General features: G+C 47.5%; 1 long non-coding RNA gene across 1 annotated transcript; it reads left to right on the top strand.

Moving 5' to 3' along the window:
- Positions 1 to 884: 884 nt before the first annotated feature.
- Positions 885 to 6,857, top strand: LOC140419040 (uncharacterized). The gene is made up of 2 exons (XR_011945499.1): positions 885 to 1,139; positions 2,122 to 6,857. It is a non-coding gene; the product is annotated as an uncharacterized lncRNA (long non-coding RNA).
- Positions 6,858 to 10,047: the final 3,190 nt, after the last annotated feature.

Genomic DNA, 10,047 nt, shown 5'->3' with positions numbered 1-10,047 from the left:
GAGGTTGGAGATGGTGTCCTGTGTGGGCACGAGCCTGAGGACGCTGGTGACGGCACTGCTGCCGCTCTCGCCGACAAGGTACACCACAAGTCCGGTGGTGGCGGCGACGTTGAAGATCTGGGGGCAGTGGACACGACACAGGGGCAAGGTGGGAGCCTCGGTTTGGTCCCCGATTCGGGAGAACCATTGGTTCGTCCTGGGAAGGATGGATGGGGGATTTCGGAGCTGGCATCGGGCAGGGATTAGAAGAATGGGGGACCTGTTTATAGATGCGACGTTTGCGAGCCTAGGGGCGCTGGAGGAGGAGTTTAGGTTACCCCCGGGAAATGCTTTCAGGTATATGCAAGTGAGGGCGTTTGTGAGGCGGCAGGTGAGGGAATTCCAGCTGCTCCCGGCACAGGGGACTCAGGACAGGGTGATTTTGGGTGTATGGGTTATTAAGATGCTCTCTTTCCGGGGGTGAATTCGGGTGGGTGGGGGGGGCTTCCCTACGGGTAGCTTTGAATGTCATATGGGGGTGTGACTGTATATGGGGAAACCCAATGTAAAAGTTTTGTATAATTTTTGACTTGTGTTTGCGTTTCTTTTTGTTATGGGGGTGGGTTTGTTAAAAATTTTGTTGGAAAATTTAAATAAACACATTAAAAAAAAAGAAATTGAGGAGAGGAACCTTTCTTTGAGTTGGCACGTGCGCCTGCGCGGTTGCTTCTTCTGTGAGGATCGGCGCCCCGCCCTTCAGTCACTGATTGGTTGGAGGACCACTCACTCCCTTTCGGTCCTCCAGCAATCCCCTTCTTCTCCTATTGTTCGGAGCTGCCGTCAATCATTGTCCGGGCATTGTGAGGTGAGAGGTCAGTGCCGGGGGGCGGGGTTTACAAATCCCGAGGGCGCTGCAGAGCCCAATGTGAAACAATGTTATTATTGATCAATCAGCCGCTCTCGCCGTCTCCAACTGTCACAATGCCCGGATAATTGGCGGCAGCCCTGGTCCAATAGCAGGGGCGGGGCTGAAGTACCGAATGGGAGCGGCTGGTCTTCCAACCAATCGGAGTGAATGAGGGGCGGGTCCGCTGCGATTGAAGCATGCGCAGTGTGGGTAATGGCGGTGCAGAAGGGCGGCTTTTTCATTTTCGAAATCGGTAATAGGCATTTGAAACGATGGAGGAAGCAAGAAATCGCGGGAGTGGGCGGAAACGTTGTGTAAAGCTGTTGCAATCGTAAACCTCGGAATAGTTTACGGGACCGAGTTTGTACCGAGCGGGGTTGCAGCTCCTCATCTTCGGCTCGAGTTAACGGCCGCCATCTTTATTGGATGTGCATCAGGGCGCATGCGCGTGTGTCATCTTTGTCGGGGGCGATGTTTCAATGAGTGGGAGGAGCTTGCTCCCCATTGTTCAGAATGTGGAGATGGCGCGTTGGACGGGGCTGGGCTCCGGAAGTCTGACAACAACAGGTTTATTTGGTATCACGAGTTTTCAGAGGGCCGCTTCTTAATCAAGTGAACGAAGAGGAAGGTTACAGACTTCCCTCAGAGGGTTGTTAGTCTTTGGATTTCTCTTCCACAGGGACCAGTTGTATCTGGGGGTCATTGAATATATTGAAGCACAAGTTTGACAGATATTTTATTGGCAATGGAGTGAAGGGTTATGGGGAAAATAGAGTGAAAGCTGAGATGAGGAGGGATTTCTTCACTCGAGGATGTGGTGAAGCTTTGGAATTCTCTACCCCAGAGGAATGTGCAGCCTCAGTCCCCAAGTATGTTCAAGACAAATATTGATAGGTTTCTAGATATTGAAGATATCGAGGGATAGATCGGCCAAGGATCGCATTGAATGGTTGAGAAGACGCAGTGGGCTGAATAGCCTACTTGCTCATATTATAATCTCTGTGTCCTGGTCAGGAAGCATTGAGCTGAGCTTGGATCTGTCAATCAACATGAATCAGCCCTTCAGGAGAATTGGGAGGGTAAATATTAGGTGCAGCAGAGTGAGAATGGAGGGTGATTGTGTGGGATGGAAATTTACAGCTTTTGGAGAATGAGAGAGGAAATAATGTTTCATCGGAACTAGAATTGTCTGTTCTGAATTTCTAACTGATGACTTTTGTAAATTGTTTTTGAAGGATATTGGAAGAGGAGGAATTATAGACAGAAATCTCAAACATCACGTCTCGATGTGACAAACTCACTCGATTCCTTCTGAACTAGATATCATCGGGTTCTGAATATCATTGGCGAGAAGGAGAAATGTCCAATCTGTCGGCTTCAAAAGATTATAAACGTGATTGTGACTGGAAAAGCACCAAGACCCACGCAACACACACCTGCGTGAGAGTGTTCCATTGAACTGACTGTGGAAAGAGCTTTAACCAGTTACACAGCCTGAAAAAACATCATACCACAGTGGGGAGAGGCAGTGCACATGTTCTGTGTGTCGACAAGGCTTCCACTGATTGTCCAATCTGGAGGAGACCAACAACATGGAGAAACCGTGGAAATGTGCGGACTGTGGGAAGGGATAAAGATGCCCATCTGAGCTGGAGATTCATCGACGCAGTCACACTGGGGAGAGGCCGTTCACCTGCTCTCAGTGTGGGCAGGGATTCACTCGATTAGGCAACCTGCAGAGACACGAGCGGGTTCACACTGGGGAGATGCCTTTCACCTGCTCTCAGTGTGGGAAGGGATTAACTGATTTATCCAGCCTGCAGTCACACCAGCGAGTTCACACTGGGGAGAAGCGATTCACCTGCTCTCAGTGTGGGGAGGGATTCATTGATTCATCCAACCTGCGGAAACATCAGCGAATTCACACTGGGGAGAGGCCATTCACCTGCTCTTAGTGTGGGAAGGGATTACATAGAAACATAGAAAATAGGAGCAGGAAGAGACCATTTGGCACTTCGCACCTGCTCTGCCATTCATTATGATCATGGCTTATCATCCAACTCAATAGCCTAATCCCGCTTTCCCCTCCTTATCCTTTGATTCCCTTCGCCCTAAGTGCTATATCTAACTGCTTCTTGAAAACATACAATGTATTGGCCTCAACTATTTCCTGTGGAACAAATTCCACAGGCTCACCACTCTCTGGTTGAAGAAATTGCTCATCATCTCTGTCTAAATGATCTAACCCGTATACTCAGACTGCGACCTCTGGTTCTGTTCACTCCCACCATCGGGGAAATCGATCCTGCATCTCCCCGGTCAAGTCCTTTTAGAATATTACAGGTTTCTCTGAGATCCCTCGTTCTTCTGAACTCCAGTGAATACAATCCTAACTGATTCAATCTCTTGTACGTCAATTCCACCATCCGAGGAATCAGTCTGGTAAACCGTCGCTGCGCGGGTCTCACCCCCAGAACCCAAAGGTGTGCAGGGTAGGTGAATTGGCCACACTAAATTGCCCCTTAATTAGAAAAAAAAATTGGGTACTATAAATTTAAATTGAAAAATCATTCATATATATATCTTGTGAATATCTGAGGTCCTAGCACCGACCCCTGCGGTACCCCAATAGTCACTGCCTGCCAATTTGAAAAAGACCCATTAATTCCTGCTGTTTGTTTTCTGTCTGCCAACCAGTTTTTTATCCATCTCAATACACTACCCCTAATCCCATGTTCTTTAATTTTACATACTAATCTCTTATGCAGGACTTTGTCAAAAGCCACCTGAAAGTCCAAATATACCACATCCACTTGCTCCCCCTCGTCAACACTACCCCTCGAAGAATTCCAGTCGATTTGTCAAGCATGATTTCCCCTTCATAAATCCATGAATGTTCCCTACTGCCAATGTCAGGCTTACTGGTCTATTATTCCCTGTTTTCTTTCTATCTCCCTTTTTAAATAGTGGGGTTACATAAGCCACCCTCCAATCTGCAGCAACTTCAGAGTCAAAGCCCCCATTTGTGAAGACAGAACCAAATTATGTATTTATTTGCTTACCCATTTCTTTGTTCCCCATTATACATTCCCGTGTTTCTGACTGTAAGGAATGTACATTAGTCTTCACCTATCTTTTCTCTTCAAATACCTACAGATACTTTTCCAATCAGCCTAATGTCCTGTTTTATGCCATTACCAACATCACCACTGCAGTTTGGGGTCTGTATACGATGTCCACTTATTATTTTGCCGCTTGCTGTTTCTCGGCTCTACCCATAGATTCCACGTTGTCGGAGCTAATATCCTTCCTCACTATTGCATTAATTTCCTCTTTAACCAGCACTGCCACTCCACTGCCTTTTCCTTTTTGTCTGTCCTTCCTAAATACTGAATATATTAAATTCCCATCCCTGGTCATCCTGCATCCATGTCTCCATAATCCCGATTATCTCATACCCGCTTACATTTATTTACGCTATCGACTCGGTTATGCCGTCTGCAGTCACACCAGGGAGTTCATACTGGGGATAGGCCGTTCACCTGCTCTCAATGTGCGATGGGATTTTGTAATTCATCGCACTTTCTGAAACACCAACAGGTTCACAACTGATTACAGGGTGGATTCTGCTGTTATTGTTTCTGTTCTCAACTACATCCAGGACTGCATTTTGTTTATTCTGTTGGTAAATGGGGATGGTGAGAGGGTTTCTTTCTGCTGGACTGGCCGGTCTCACGACTTCGCCTCCAGTGGCCTGATTTGCTCTGAGCCTTCAAGCTAATATTTGGTTGCACATTCCATAAGGATCAGAGCGAAAGAGTGTTTGGAGGTTAGAAGATGTATCATTCCCATTTCTGTTTGGAAACCCCCAAAATCATGCCACATTGCCATGAAGATGGGCGGTGGTGGTTACATTGTTCTTTTGTTTAATTTATCTGGGTGCTTCTCACAGAAGAAAACTATCAGGGTATGAGGGGCAAGTTGTCTGAGGTGCACTGGGAAACTACATTAAATAGTATGGTGGGAGACAGGCAATCACTAATATTTACGGAATTATTACAGATTTACATTGGGATCGGTTAGCTCAGTTGGCTGGATGGCTGGTTTGTGCTGAGTGACATCAAAGCACAGGTTAAATTCCCATAACGGCTGAGGGTAGCCATGGTCTGTGTCAGTGTTTATGCTCCACATGATCCTCCGCCCACCCCTCTACATCTCCCCCCATCAGCATCTCCCTCTATTCCTTTCTCCCTCATGTATGTATCTAGCTTTCTGTTCAATGTATTCATGCTGTTCACCTCAACCACTCGCTGTGGTAGCAAGTTGCACATTCTCACCACTCCTGGGTAAAAAGGTTTCTACTGAAATTCCTATTGGATTATTGAACTTCTTCATAATCTTAAAGATTTCCATCAATCTTCTCTTTCCCAGAAAAAAAGTCTCAGCCTTTCCTGAGTGTTAAATGCTCTCAGTTCTGTATATTATGAATCTTTGTTGCACCTTCTCCAGTGCCTCTTATTTCCTTGATCTAAATGGAGATCGCCAATGTGGACAGAGCTCCCAGTACAGCCTCACCCTGGTTCTAAACAAGTTGAACATTTCCTCCATGCTTTTCAATTCTATCCCTCTAGAATCCTAGATGGGCCCCACACTAAAGGAAAGATGTGAAGTTCTGAGAGGGTGGAGAGGACATTTACAAGAATGGGACCAGGGATAAGGGATTCCAGTTAGTTGGAGTGACTGGAGCAGCTGAATTTCTCTCCTGAGATCACAGCATCTGGAGGGTGGGGAATGGGGCCATTCAGCCCTTTGAGACCGTGTCGGCTCCCTGTGGAGGAAGCCAGTCTGTCCATTGCCCCGTTCTATCCCCGAATCCCTGTAGGTTTATTTCTCTCAGTGCCTGTCCAATTGAAATCCTTCCGTCATCTCTGCATCTCCTACCCACATAGGCAGTAGGTTCCAGGTCGTTACCACTCGTTTTACATGTACACAAGGCTCCTGGAGCATAGAGGAGTCTATTTGGCCCACTTTTCCCGTGCCAGCTCTCTGTACAGCGACCCATTTAATCACAAAGTTCGACTATTTTGTTTTCTTTTTCAGAATGTACCAAATTCCCTTTTGGAAGTTACAGTCCAATGAGATTCCAGCACCATTTATAGACAGTGCATTCCAAATCACAACAACCCGCTGTGTTTTGCAACAAATAATTGTGCATATGGTGTGTCTGGAGTTTCACAGAGTATTCAAAATGGTGTCAACACCATGATTATTACACAAAATTAAGACTCAATCTTTATCAGTGATTCGGATGAGGTCACCGAGTGTAATATATCCTAATTTGCGAACAATTAGAACAAGTGTACATTTCTATAAAACCTCACTCCCACTGGACCTCCAAAAGTATTTTAAAGCCAATGGAGTACTTTTGAATCATAATCACTGTTGCAATGTAGGAAGTTGTAAGTACGCATGTGTAATCACATTTAGTTTTTAAAATGTTATTTTCATAGTATATTCACTGTCATTAGTAACACGGTCAAGGAAGCCCTTTTATACCTCGAACATGTGACTTCCTGCAACCATTTCACCTTCTGTACCTTTTCTATATCAACTATATATTGATTTCATAGCAAAAAATAATAATTAAATTAATGATTATTCAGTCGTGAACATTGATTATCATTGGTGAATTGGTGTATTATATTATAATATTATATTATAAAGACTAGATCTTTATTTTTTAAAAAATAACATCAACCAAAATGTTTCCAGAAACTGCAGAGCTATCAGAATTTGTTTGAAAAAATAAATTGCTTCATATTTTTGAGAAGTTACAAGACATCACATTCTGCCAAGAATATTTGGGCTAGTAATCCAGAGACCCAGGTTAATGCTCTGGGGATCTGGGATCGAATCTGGCTACGACAGATATTGAAATTGAATAAAAGTCTCAATCAAATTAAAAGTCTAATGATGACATTGTGGATTGTTGTAAAAACCCGTCTGGTTCACTAATGTCCTTTAGGAAATCTGCTCTCCTTACGTGGCCTGGCCTACACGTGACTCCAGATCCACAGCAATGTTGTGGTTGATTTGTAAGTGCCCCCTGAAATAGCCTCACAAGACATGCAGTTCAAGGGCAATTGGAATGAGCAGTCAATGCTGGTCCAGCCACTGACCCCCATCTCCCATTTTTAATTTTTTAGAAGGCTCATTGTTCAATCTGAAGACTAGTAAGAAACTGTCTCTTTGATTGGATTTGATTTATTGTCTCGTGTACCGAATACAGTTAAAAGTATTGTTCTGGGACTTCCGGGTGCGGCGATGACCAGCTGAGTCGCACGTTTCGGCAGCTCCCTGTGAAACGGACTTTTGGGCTCTTGATAGGAGCCCCAACGGCAATTTTAACGGCTGAAAACACCGTGCGGTAAACCAGAAGGGTGTTCCCCCTGGACACGGATGGAAAAAGGAGAGGAAAGTGGCCGGATTGCAGCGGATCCTTTGGAACAACGGCAAGGAAGGCAAGCAGAAACCAAGATGGCGTCGGAAGGTGGCAGTTTCATATGGGGCCCTGAACAACAAGAGTTTTTGAAACGCTGCGTGGAGGAGATAAAAAAGGAAATGAAGAAAGAGTTGTTGGCCCCGATATTACAGGCGATTGAAGGGCTGAAAGAGGAACAAAAGACCCAGGAGCAGGAGCTTCGGGTCGTGAAGGCGAAAGCAGCAGAGAATGAAAACGACATACAGGGCCTGGTGGTGAAGTCGGAGATACAGGAGGCACACCAGAAACGATCTGTGGAGAGGTTGGAGGCACTGGAAAATAACGCAAGGAGGAACAACTTGAGGATTCTTGGCCTTCCTGAAGGTGTGGAGGGGGCGGACGTCGGGGCATATGTGAGCACGATGCTGCACTCGTTAATGGGGGTGGAGGCCCCGACGGGTCCGTTGGAGGTGGAGGGAGCATACCGAGTTATGGTGCGAGGATCGAGAGCAGGAGAAGCTCCCAGAGCCATAGTGGTGAGATTTCTCCGTTTTAAGGATAGAGAAATGGTCCTTAGATGGGCGAAGAAAACTCGGTGTAGTAAATGGGAGAACGCGGTGATCCGCGTCTATCAAGATTGGAGTGCGGAGGTGGCGAGAAGGAGGGCGAGCTTTAATCGGGCCAAAGCGGTACTTCACAAAAAAAAGATAAAGTTTGGAATGCTGCAACCGGCAAGACTGTGGGTCACATATCAAGGGAGGCACCACTACTTTGAGACGGCGGATGAAGCGTGGACTTTTATTGTAGAAGAAAAATTGGAATGATTGGACTACGAAAATGAACGTTTGGACAAAGTGGTGGGACGAGTGGGGGGGGGGGGGCGAAGAGGGATTGTATGATTAATCCTGCGGTATGGTAACTTTTCTTTCTCCCACAGGTGGTGATGGGGGGAGGTGGGGAGGGAGAGGAGATGGGGCGTTGGCCATGGGAGGCGGGGCCGAGGGAGAGGCGCGGGCTTGGTTCCCGCGCTATGATAATTATGGCGGGAATAGAGAAGCAGGAAGGAGGGGGCGCCGCACGGGGCGAGCCGTGATCACGGGGGGAAGCCGAGGTCAGCCAGAGTTTGCTGACTTCTGGGAGCAACATGGGGGGAGTAATTACGCTAGCGGGGGGTCTAGCGGGGGGGGGGGGGAGGGGGGAATTGCTGGGTTGCTGCTGCTGCTGGCGAAAGGGGGGAGTGGGTGCGGGAAAGGATGGGCGGGGGGGGCACCGTCTGGGAGAAATACAGCCGCGTGGGAACTGGGCGAGAAGCTGGAAAAAGATGATGGCTAACCGGCAAGGGGGGGGGGGGTGGGAAGCCCCCCAACTCGGCTGATCACGTGGAACGTGAGGGGGCTTAACGGGCCGATAAAGAGGGCACGAGTACTCGCACACCTTAAGAAACTTAAAGCAGATGTGGTCATGTTACAGGAAACGCACCTGAAACTGATAGATCAGGTTAGGTTGCGCAAAGGATGGGTAGGGCAGGTGTTCCATTCGGGGCTGGATGCGAAAAACAGGGGGGTGGCTATATTAGTGGGGAAGCGGGTAATGTTCGAGGCAAAGACTATAGTGGCGGATAACGGGGGCAGATACGTGATGGTGAGTGGCAAATTACAGGGAGAGATGGTGGTGTTGGTAAACGTGTATGCCCCGAATTGGGACGATGCCAATTTTATGAGGCGAATGCTAGGACGCATCCCAGACCTAGAGACCGGAAAGCTGATAATGGGGAGAGACTTTAACACGGTGTTGGAACCAAGGCTGGATAGGTCGAAGTCCAGGACTGGTAGGAGGCCGGCAGCAGCCAAGGTGCTTAAGGATTTTATGGAGCAGATGGGAGGGGTGGACCCGTGGAGATTCAGTAGACCTAGGAGTAAGGAGTTCTCGTTTTTCTCCTATGTCCATAAAGTCTCTTCACGCATAGACTTTTTTGTGTTGGGTAGGGCATTGATCCCGAGGGTGAGGGGAACGGAATATACGGCTATAGCCATTTCGGATCATGCCCCACACTGGGTAGACTTGGAGATAGGGGAGGAAACAAGAGGGCGTCCACCCTGGAGAATGGACATGGGACTAATGGCAGATGAGGGGGTGTGCTTAAGGGTGAGGGGATGCATTGAAAAGTACTTGGAACTCAATGACAATGGGGAGGTTCAGGTGGGAGTGGTCTGGGAGGCGTTGAAGGCGGTGGTTAGGGGGGAGCTGATATCAATAAGGACACATAAAGGGAAGCAGGAGAGTAAGGAACGGGAGCGGTTGTTGCAAGAACTTTTGAGGGTGGACAGACAGTATGCGGAAGCACCGGAGGAGGGACTGTATAGGGAAAGGCAAAGGCTGCATGTGGAATTTGACTTGCTGACCACAGGCACTGCAGAGGCACAATGGAGGAAGGCGCAGGGTGTACAGTATGAATATGGAGAGAAGGCGAGCAGATTGCTGGCACACCAATTGAGGAAAAGGGGAGCAGCGAGGGAAATAGGGGGGGTGAGAGACGAAGATGGAGAGACGGAGCGGGGAGCGGAGAGAGTGAATGAAGTGTTTAAGACATTTTATAAAAAATTGTATGAAGCTCAACCCCCCGGATGGGAGGGAGAGAATGATGGAGTTTTTGGATCGGCTGGAAATTCCCAAGGTGGAA

The sequence above is a fragment of the Scyliorhinus torazame genome, chromosome 5, assembly GCF_047496885.1.
Source record: "Scyliorhinus torazame isolate Kashiwa2021f chromosome 5, sScyTor2.1, whole genome shotgun sequence".
Taxonomy (NCBI): Eukaryota; Metazoa; Chordata; class Chondrichthyes; order Carcharhiniformes; family Scyliorhinidae; genus Scyliorhinus; species Scyliorhinus torazame.
This window is presented reverse-complemented; position numbering and strand designations above follow the sequence as displayed.